Source organism: Petaurus breviceps, unplaced genomic scaffold (assembly GCF_028583685.1).
Source record: "Petaurus breviceps papuanus isolate PSGF00001 unplaced genomic scaffold, PetGlider_PUasm1.0 174, whole genome shotgun sequence".
Taxonomy (NCBI): Eukaryota; Metazoa; Chordata; class Mammalia; order Diprotodontia; family Petauridae; genus Petaurus; species Petaurus breviceps.
Genome location: NW_027185761.1, coordinates 48,135,288 through 48,144,600, shown reverse-complemented (window position 1 = coordinate 48,144,600; position 9,313 = coordinate 48,135,288). Strand labels below are relative to the sequence as shown.

At 41.5% G+C, this 9,313-nt stretch overlaps 1 pseudogene; it reads right to left on the bottom strand.

Annotated features, from left to right (window-relative positions):
* Positions 1-7,192: 7,192 nt before the first annotated feature.
* LOC138158493 (large ribosomal subunit protein uL11-like) overlaps positions 7,193-9,313 on the bottom strand; it is a 7,318-nt pseudogene continuing 5,197 nt past the window's right edge.

Here is a 9,313-nt window from a genome sequence, read left to right as displayed (position 1 = left end):
TAGTGGGAAGGATAGGAAAAGGTACTATGCATTGTCTTGGAAATGCTGTACCTTTGTCTTTCAAGTTCTGTTGTGTTTAGGCTAATTTTAAAATCAGTTTGCATTTATGGAATCATAGAATTTCTAGAGTTGGAAGGGTCCTCAGAGATTATGTCCTACCCATAACAGAAAGAAATTTCTGCTGTAACCTGCTTAACTGGCCATTGGACCTCTGCTTGAAGTCCTCCAATGAGTAGGAACTCCATACCTCCAAAAGCAGCCCATTCTGCACTGGAAAAACTTTAATCACTGTAAGACTTCTCCTGACATCAAGTCCAAATTTGTTTTTTTGAGACTTCCTTTCCCATTACTTCTGGTTCTGTTCTCTGGAGCTAAACAAAACAAGGCTAAACCACCTAAAGGCAGCCCTTTTGGTACTTAAAGATGGCTATTGTGTCATCCCTGAATTTCCTCTCTTCAGGCCAAGCATCCCTTACACTTTCAGTCAAGCCTAGTAGGGAATAGTCTGGAGGCTTCTGACTTTCCACTAGGTCTCTCCTGTTAATCAATGCCCTTGCCAGATTGTAGCTCTCACACCTGTCTGGAGGGAAGTGAAAACTTCTCACAGCTTCCCTCTCCCTTCCCCCCACCGCTTCACTTCTGGTCAATCAGCAGCAAGCCCTTTCAGGAAGCTTTCAAATTTCCCACCTCTTCGGGGCGGGCCACTGGGGGTCGGGGACAGCCCCAGCTCACTCCCCCCCCCCATTACTTTGGGACCCTTTCTTCCCCTTTCCCTTGCTGTCAATCAGCATCCTTATTCTTTGTAGGCCATAGTGGTGGGCTCCTATGTTGTTTGCCATTGGGGAAGATTTTCCTGCCGAGACTTGAGGCCACCTCTCAGCCAGCGGGAGAAGGGATAGCTAGGGAAGGGGTCTGACTGCATCAGGGTATAAATTCTTGTTCTGCCTTTTGTAACATGCCTCTTCCTCATGATCAGTCATGGGGAAGAACGCCCTCTTCACCTGAGGAAGAGAATAAATTCCTGTTCTTATCCTAAGAGATCTCTGTGTTCTTGGTTAAATTCTGGATGAAGTTTTTCATCACAAACACACCTGAATACATTCCCCTGGCTACACTGGTACTGAGAACTTCCCCCTCAAAAGCCCTGTGGGATCAGTCCTGTGAATTGTGTGACCTCCATTGGACCCATGGAGAAACTGAAGCACAGAGAGGCAAACTGATTTGCTTATAAGTGGAGCTAGGACTTCAAACAATCTGTCCAGCAACAAGCATTCATTAAGAGCCTGTTATGCGCCAGCCGGTGGGCTATGAAGACAAAAATAGAACATTCCTTGCTCTCAAAGAACTGATTAGGGATGACACATATAGTCTGGGCTCTTTGGCTCTTTGATTACCCCCTTCCTTCCTTCCCCAAGAAGCTGGACAAAGATTGAACAGTTTTTGGAGAAAAACCACAAAGGAGGTCACCCCTGTGCAGATAATACAAAGCAGACTAAACTCCGGAATGGCAATAAGTTTGAATAAAGACAATTAGCTACAACAGGGGCCCATTTGCTAAATTCCATATTACCACTTCTCTTGGACAGAAATGGCCTTGTATGGCCTTGGGAGAAACAAGCTACACTCAATGACTCACTCTCCCTAAAAGGAATAATGAATAACAACCAAAAAAAAAAAATTAGGAAGAATTTGTTAACATGCCTGAGCACTTGAATAAAAAGATATTCAGTGCAAGAGAGGAAGAGTATTACTTTTATTACCATGTGCCCTGTTTTTCAATTCTTAATCCCTTACAATAGGAGACTCTGTTTTCCCCAGGCGAAGTTTAGAGACAGTTAATTCCTGCGGTCTGATTATCCACCAACTGGAATTACCTGTCTTTAGACCTGGTCTGGGGAAAGAGACAACACAGTTGTTCTCTGTTCTAGAGATGGAATCTACCTCTAGCTAGAAATTGGATTTTATATCAGCTCATTATGACTTTCTCATTCAGTTGTGAAAGAAACATGACTTTGACAGCCAGCTGTTATAGAATAATTCATCAGTATCAGTTGGCAGGGAACTGGTAGGTAACCTAAAGCGATCATAGGGTCATAGTAAATCTATGTAAGTAAGCTGGAAGGGACCTTTACAGATAGATCATTTAGTCCAGCCCCTTTATTTTATAGATGAGGGTCATGAAGTGACTTACCAAGGTCATATCTATAATAAATGTCAGAGGTAGGATTTGAACCCAGATCTCTATGGCTCTAAATCTAGTGCTTTTCCTACTGTACTTCTGGAGTACAGTCTTCTGGAGCCCCTTCATGGACTTGGTACCATGACCCAAGAAAAAGGAAATAGGAAAACAAATGTGGACCTAAAATTCTTCTCCTCCATCATCAGGATGGTTCACATTTATTTGTTCCCTTTAGGACTTTATTTTCTGCTTGCAATTTTAAACACCATCTGTGTTCCTGTTGCCATGCATTTATTTGGGATGTATTTGATAAATGTTTGTTGAATTGAAATTCTCCAGTGGAGATCTCATTTCCCAGTTTTCCAATGGAGATTTCATTTTCCAATTTTCCGATGGAGGTTTCATTTTCCTCATTAGGAAATGGGGGAGGCAAGATTGGATGATCTCTGTGGCCCCACACAGCTTTACATCTAATGATGATGATGGCAAGGTCCATGATGAAACTGATGAAGAAGGTATGTTTGGGATGGTACCAAGGTCTATGATAACACTGATATGTTTGATAACAAGATGTGTTTATGTTGATACTTTTAGGAAAAGCATCAAGAAAAATAAGGGAGGGGTGGCCAGGTAGCACAGCAAGTAAGAGCACTGGCTCCAGTGTTGGGATGACCTGGATCAAATCCGGGCTCAGATACTCAGCACCACACCCAGAAATAACTGGTCGTGTAACCTTGAGCAAGTTACTTAACCCCAATTGCTTTAAAAGAAAAGAAAAAAAAAAGAAAAACAAGGGAAATGCCAAAAAGTAAGGTGTGACTTTTATAGGGCAAATCTGATGTCCTTTTGTGGCTTTGATTGTCTCTTTCAGGAAAGATGAGAATGAAGAAGACCATTCTTTACCCATGCAGCAGGTAGCCTTTGAAAGCGATGTGATCTACGAACTGAATTCAACTTCCAATCATTCCTTCAGGGACTGGCCTTAGCCACTAAGACTGAGGATTCTGATTTTTGACCCTTTTCCACTAAAAGAATGACTGTGTTGTCATAGTAAGGAAGGCAGGGCAGCTGACCCATAGAGCTGGCAAAGCAGTCCTTATTGCCAATGGTCCTCACAAAGGCACTAGCCTCTGCCCTGCTCTTGTGTTGTTTATAATGAGCTAAAAAATAATAACATAAAACAACCCCCAGAGAGGTAGGATTTCAGAGCTGCTGTTAGAGTTTGGACCTCTCCACTGCTTTCCTACAGAGTTAATTGTGACTGATGGGAGGAAGGACGAGGAAGTAGGGAGGTGAGACTTCTCAGCCTGGCAATGCTCTTATAGGGGGCTGGTGATCCTGAGTGGCCCTTCTCTCTGTGAGTCTACATTTGTACATCCTGGAGGATTTTCTGTATTCTGGATCACACTCCCAAGTACCTGAGGCTTTAGAATGGCCTGTACGAATCGCAGGTTCCTCATCAAGGTTTGGATTAGATGATGACCTAAAGTTATATTTTAGGCTTTTCACTGTAGCCAAACTCTCTGCCCATCTCTGCACCTCTGGAAACTTGGACTCTACCTCTGGTTCCCCTGCCTTTATTGGGTGAAACTTTGGCTGTATTTGCCAGGAAACCAGGTCACCACATTGCTTCTGCCATCTCCTTTCCCTCTTCCTCCTCTTTTTTTTCCAGCAGACATTTATGTGTTATCTTCCTCTCTTAGAATGTAAGCTTGTTGAGGGTAGGCACTGTCTTACTTGCTTGTATGTGTATCTACAGTGCTTATTAGTACAGTGCTTGGTATAGTTAGCACTCAAAAAAGGCTCCTCTGTCTATGTATGTATGTATGTATGTATTTATATATTTCTTTATGTAGCTATCTGTATCTGTTTGTCTACATGTCTGTCTGTCTCTATCTGTACGCTTCTCTTACATTACTTATCTATCTACCCAGGTATCCATTTATCTGTCATCTGTCTCTCTAACATTACTTATCATCAATCTTTTTTTTCTTCCTTTCTGTCTGTCTATCTATATCTATCTGCTTCTCTAACATTATTTATCACCTACCTATCCATCTGTCTGTCTGTTTCTCTAACATCTGTTTATCTTCCTATCTCTTAATCTGTGATTTTATGAGCACTGAACAATTTATGATGATGATTCTGTGTTGCGAAGTAAGCAATAGTTTAGTCCTTGATGTTTTCTCTCTTCTTTCAGGTGTATCTGTGCCAGAGGTCAATGGACCCTATAGTCAGAGTCTGTGGGATCCTGTCACTAACAAATTACAGATAAGGGAGGAATGCAAAGCATCTCTAGGTAATGTGATTAGTGTGCAAAGTTCTCCTTAAAACCCTAGAAAAGTATCTAAGAGTTATTATAGACTGTTCCCTGAAGGCATCAGCCCAATGTGCTCCTTTGACAGAGCAATTCCATGCTGGAGAGCAGAGAAAAAAGCAGCAAATGCAAATCCAAATTGCTATCCCGTCTTTGTGCAAAATGATGGGGTTTCTGAATCGAGAGCATTACACGTATATCTCTACACTAAACTGCAAGGAAGGCGTACCAAAGCTCAACGGGGTCCAAAGACAAATAAAACGATCCAGGGAATGAAGGAGCTCTCTTCAGAGAAAAGATTTAAAAGCTTAGAACTTTTCTGTCTGGCTAGAAAACAGCTGAGGAGCTATGTGAGAAGAATACATAAAATCATCCAGAAGAGATCACATGGATATCCTTTCCAAATTGTAGAATATTAGGTCTAGGGAGGCTCCCCCAAAGTCAGAAAGAAGTAACATTAGCATAGATAAAAGGGAGAACCTCGCCCCTTTACCATGGCCCTCTCCTTGCCTCAGGTCTCTCCCCAATCCAGTCTATCCTATGCTCAGCTCTCACACTCATCTTTCTAGAGAGGACGTTGGAAACTATCTCTCCCCTCTTCCAGAAAGCTCCAGCAGCTCCCCATTCATTCCAGGATCAAATACTAAATTCTCTGTTTGGCATTCACAAACTTTCAAAACCCAGCCCCCTCCCACCTTTCCAGTCCTCTCACACCTTACTCCCCTTCATGGACTTTGCAGTCCAGTGACACACATGTTCTTGCTGTTCCAATCACGAGATGTTCCATCGGCTAATGGAACATGTTTGTTGGCTGTCCTCAGGGTCTGGAAGTCCCTCCCTCCTCATCTTTGCCTTCTAGCTCCTCTAGCTAGACCCACTTTCTGTAAGAACCCTTCCTAGTCTTTCCTAATTGAAGCACCTTTCTTCTGAGACCATCCTCAACAGATCCAGTCTCCAGCTTATTTGTACACGGTTGTTTACCTGCTGCCTTCTCAATTAACCTGAGAGTTCCTTGAGAGCAAGGCTTGTCTTTTGCCTTTATTTGCATCCACAGTGCCTACCACAGTGCCTGGCTTGTGGCACGGCATTAATAAATCCTAATTGGCTAACAGACTAACTTTATAGCATAGGTAGCAAGAACTCATTACTAAAAGAGGTAGTATAGGTCCCAAATAGAAATTGGATCCCAGAGTTTAATCCACTTCATTGACAATAGATCTATAACGCACTTAGGAGTGCCAAGGATGTGGCCAAGGAGAGGCCAAAGATTATATTTTGGAGTACATGCCTTATCTATTGAGGTGATTCCTGGCCATTCAACAGTAGGCTTCAAGAGAACACCCCAATGTCAGAAGCAAATTAGAGGATAACCATTAACTATATAGAATCAAAGCTCTAGAGCTGGAAGGGACCTCAGAGGCCATCTCATTCAACTCTCTCATTTTCAGATGAGAAAACAAAAGCCCCAGGAGGCAAAGTGATTTGGCTAAGGTCACACAAGTAAAAATCATGAAAGGTAAGATTTGAACCCAGGTGCTCTGCTTCCAGAGCCAGCACTCTTAACATTGCCTTAATGCTGGCTTAAACAATCTTCCATATTGTTAGTGTTGAAAACTGGTAATACCAACCCCCCCCCCCAAAACTGGTAATGCCAAAGATTGTGTAGAATAGATCTGTGAGGGTGACTCCCTTATTATTGACAAAGAAGAGATAAGAGTGTAAGAACTTGATCCTAATATCGACTATTTAAGCTCCCAAAATAACGTTAAGTTTTTCCCAGAGACACCATAGTCAGACTCATATGTAATTCAAAGAGGTTGACTGGTTCTTTAGTTAAAAATGATTTTTATTGATATCTTTGTTTTTGTATCAACTTCATTTCTAAACATAGCATTTCCCTATGCCTCTCCATGATGGCTATCCCATGTTACCAAAAAAAATAAATAAGAAGGGGGAGGGGGGTATGCAGGAAGTAGAAAATCAACAGTTGGCTAGTTCATAAAAGCATTGCTTATAATCAAAGGACCAAAATTATTTTGTTATCCAACAGAAATATCTCCTAAGGGATAGTAGAATTTGCCATTTGGGGATAGGGCATATATGATGGAATGCGTGTGCATGCACATATGTGTTTATGTGCATGTGTGTGGGGAAATTGTAATAATTCCTCTATGGTAGAAAACATTTTTGAAATGTCACTCTCCCATAGTCAAAGAACCATAGCCTTTTCCTTATGGAAGGGACCATAGAGATTATTTAGAGTCCACTCCCTCCCTACTTTTCATATTATTTGTCTATGTTACTGTAGATGCTAAGCTCCCCAAGGGCTATAAGGACTGTTTCTAGCACCTTGCCTGTTCTGAGTGTATATGGAATCTTCATCATTATTATTTTTTATATGAGTCTTTAGAAAAAACAAACAACGTGGCATTTTTGAAGAGGCAGAAGATCAAAATGGCTGTGAATTAATGGATGAGTGGTGCTAGACTTTCAGTTAAAAATCACTTTTTTTTTCATTTTTTATCTTTAAAGAAATCCTGTAAATTTCTGGACACGAATTTTATGGTTTTTACATTCCAAGTACCCTTGGTTTTTAGGACTCAGGTGGATTATGAGTGTCTCTTCGTGTGAACATACTGTGACCAAATTTTTTTTTTGTCAAAAGTTAAATTTATTACAAGTCTCCTTTGTAGCTTTTAACTTGCAGAGCACTCAACAGCACCACTATTGATGTCATCAATGACATCATGAGGATGTCAGCCATCAATGTTACAGCCCACAGACTGGGCTGTTCCAAGTATCTCTTTAATAGTTCCAGAGAGATCTGTTGCCAAGGACTGGTGCCTCATCTGTCGAGCAATGTTGACAATCTCATCAAGACTGATGTTTCCTTTGTGTTTAATATTTTTCTGCTTCTTTCTGTCCCAAGGAGGTTCCTTTAGGACTTTAATGATCAAGGCTGAGGCAGAAGGCACAACCTCAATATGAGCCTGTCTGTTCTGAATGGTAAGCTTCACTGGGATCCTTAGCTCTTTCCAGTCAGCGGTTGCCTTGGCAATGTCATCACCAACCTTTTTGGGAGACAAACCCAAGGGACCAATTTTGGGGGCTAGAGCTGATGTGGCACCAACTTTACCACCAGTGCACCTTAAAAACACGACTTTAATTTCATTTGGGTCAAACTTGGGCGGCATGGCGGCGACAAAGGTGAAGACTTGAGTGTCAGATGAACCCAGATTCGGGATGACTGAAAGAAGTTGCACCTTCACCACCACGAGCTGGAAGCCAAAAGCGACCAAATATTTCTAACTCTGAAAAAACTGGTGTTGAGGTTATTGGTATATAATGATTTTTAAAAATAAACATAATGATTCACACATACATATGTCACTTTGAGATTTACAACGTGCTTTACATATATTATGTCATTTGATCCTTATTTTTGTTTGTCCTTCATTCTTAAAGAGGACCAATGACATCAGGAAGGTGATATCTTGACTTGTAAGTGAATTGGATTTAAGTGAGAGAGGCCTTTGCAAAGTCACCAGCCTTACTCTCTCCTCCAGAGCCATCTGGGTCCAGTGGCAAGGCATAGACCAGAACAACTAGAGATGCCCCCAGATGCAGTGGAAGACCTTGGACTTTTTGGTTTAAGGTCTTTCCCAGGTCTCAGTTTGTCTGAGGCAATACCCATTCAGTGATTAAGGCTAGGTAAGAAATGAGGCAAAGAGAATGGCCTCTTTACCTACTCAAAAAAAAAAAAATCAATCTGGAAGGGGAAGACCCTTGGGGTTTCTGGCCAGAACAGAAACAATTGCTATTTACAATCACTCTGAACCATAAAAACCCAAACTATAAACAAGTAAGGCGTGGTGTGGGACCTATTGTTGGCCAATCAGTGAGAGCCAGAGTAATTTGGGTTTAAGGCATGATCAAGTAGCTCCATTTGAGTCCCAAGGGGCTTTATCAAAGCTTGGTTTTCTAGTGCTGTATTTCAAGAAATCATAAATGAAACTACATGGGACAAAAGAATTAGTTAATTGTCCCAGTCTTTTTTTAAATGATAGAATAAATAAGTAGGAAAGAGAAAAAAAAAGAATCTAGTCCATAAATCCCAAGACATCTTGTGAGCATTCAGCAATCAAAATTCATATTCCTTTATGCAGAACACCCACAGGTAAAGGGTGGACAGAAGGAAAGAAAGGAGAGGAGGCAGAGAAAGGAAGGAAGAAAGGAAGGGAGGGAGGGAGGGAGGAAGAACGAAATGGGGAATGATCCTTATAACAACTTTGTGAGGTAGGTGTGATTTTTAAACCCCATTTTATGGGTGAAGAAACTTGAGGTTGGGGAGAGAAGGGATTTGCCTGGGGGGAAATCTTATCTGAGATTCTTATGCATCATCTTTATTTCCATCAAGGCTATCCCTTGTTTATTGTTGTCAATATTCAGTTATTTCAGGTTTCTGTCATGTCTAACTCTTTGTGACCCCATTTGGGTTTTTCTTGGAAAAAATTCTGGAGTGGTTTGCCATTTCCTTCTCCAGCTTATTTTACAGATGAGGAACTGAGGCAAACAGGATTAAGAGACTTTCCCAAGGTCATCCAGCTAGTAAGTGACTGAGGCCAGGTTTGAGCTCAGAAAGACTCATCTTCCTTACCTCAGGTCTGGCACTCTATGTGCTGTACCACCTAGCTACCCCTTATAGAAAGAGAGAAAGAAAGAAAGGAAGGAAGGAAGAAGAGAAAGAGAAAGAAAGGATGAAAGAAAGGATGGATGAAAGGAAGATAGGAAGGAAGGAAGGAAGGAAGGAAGGAAGG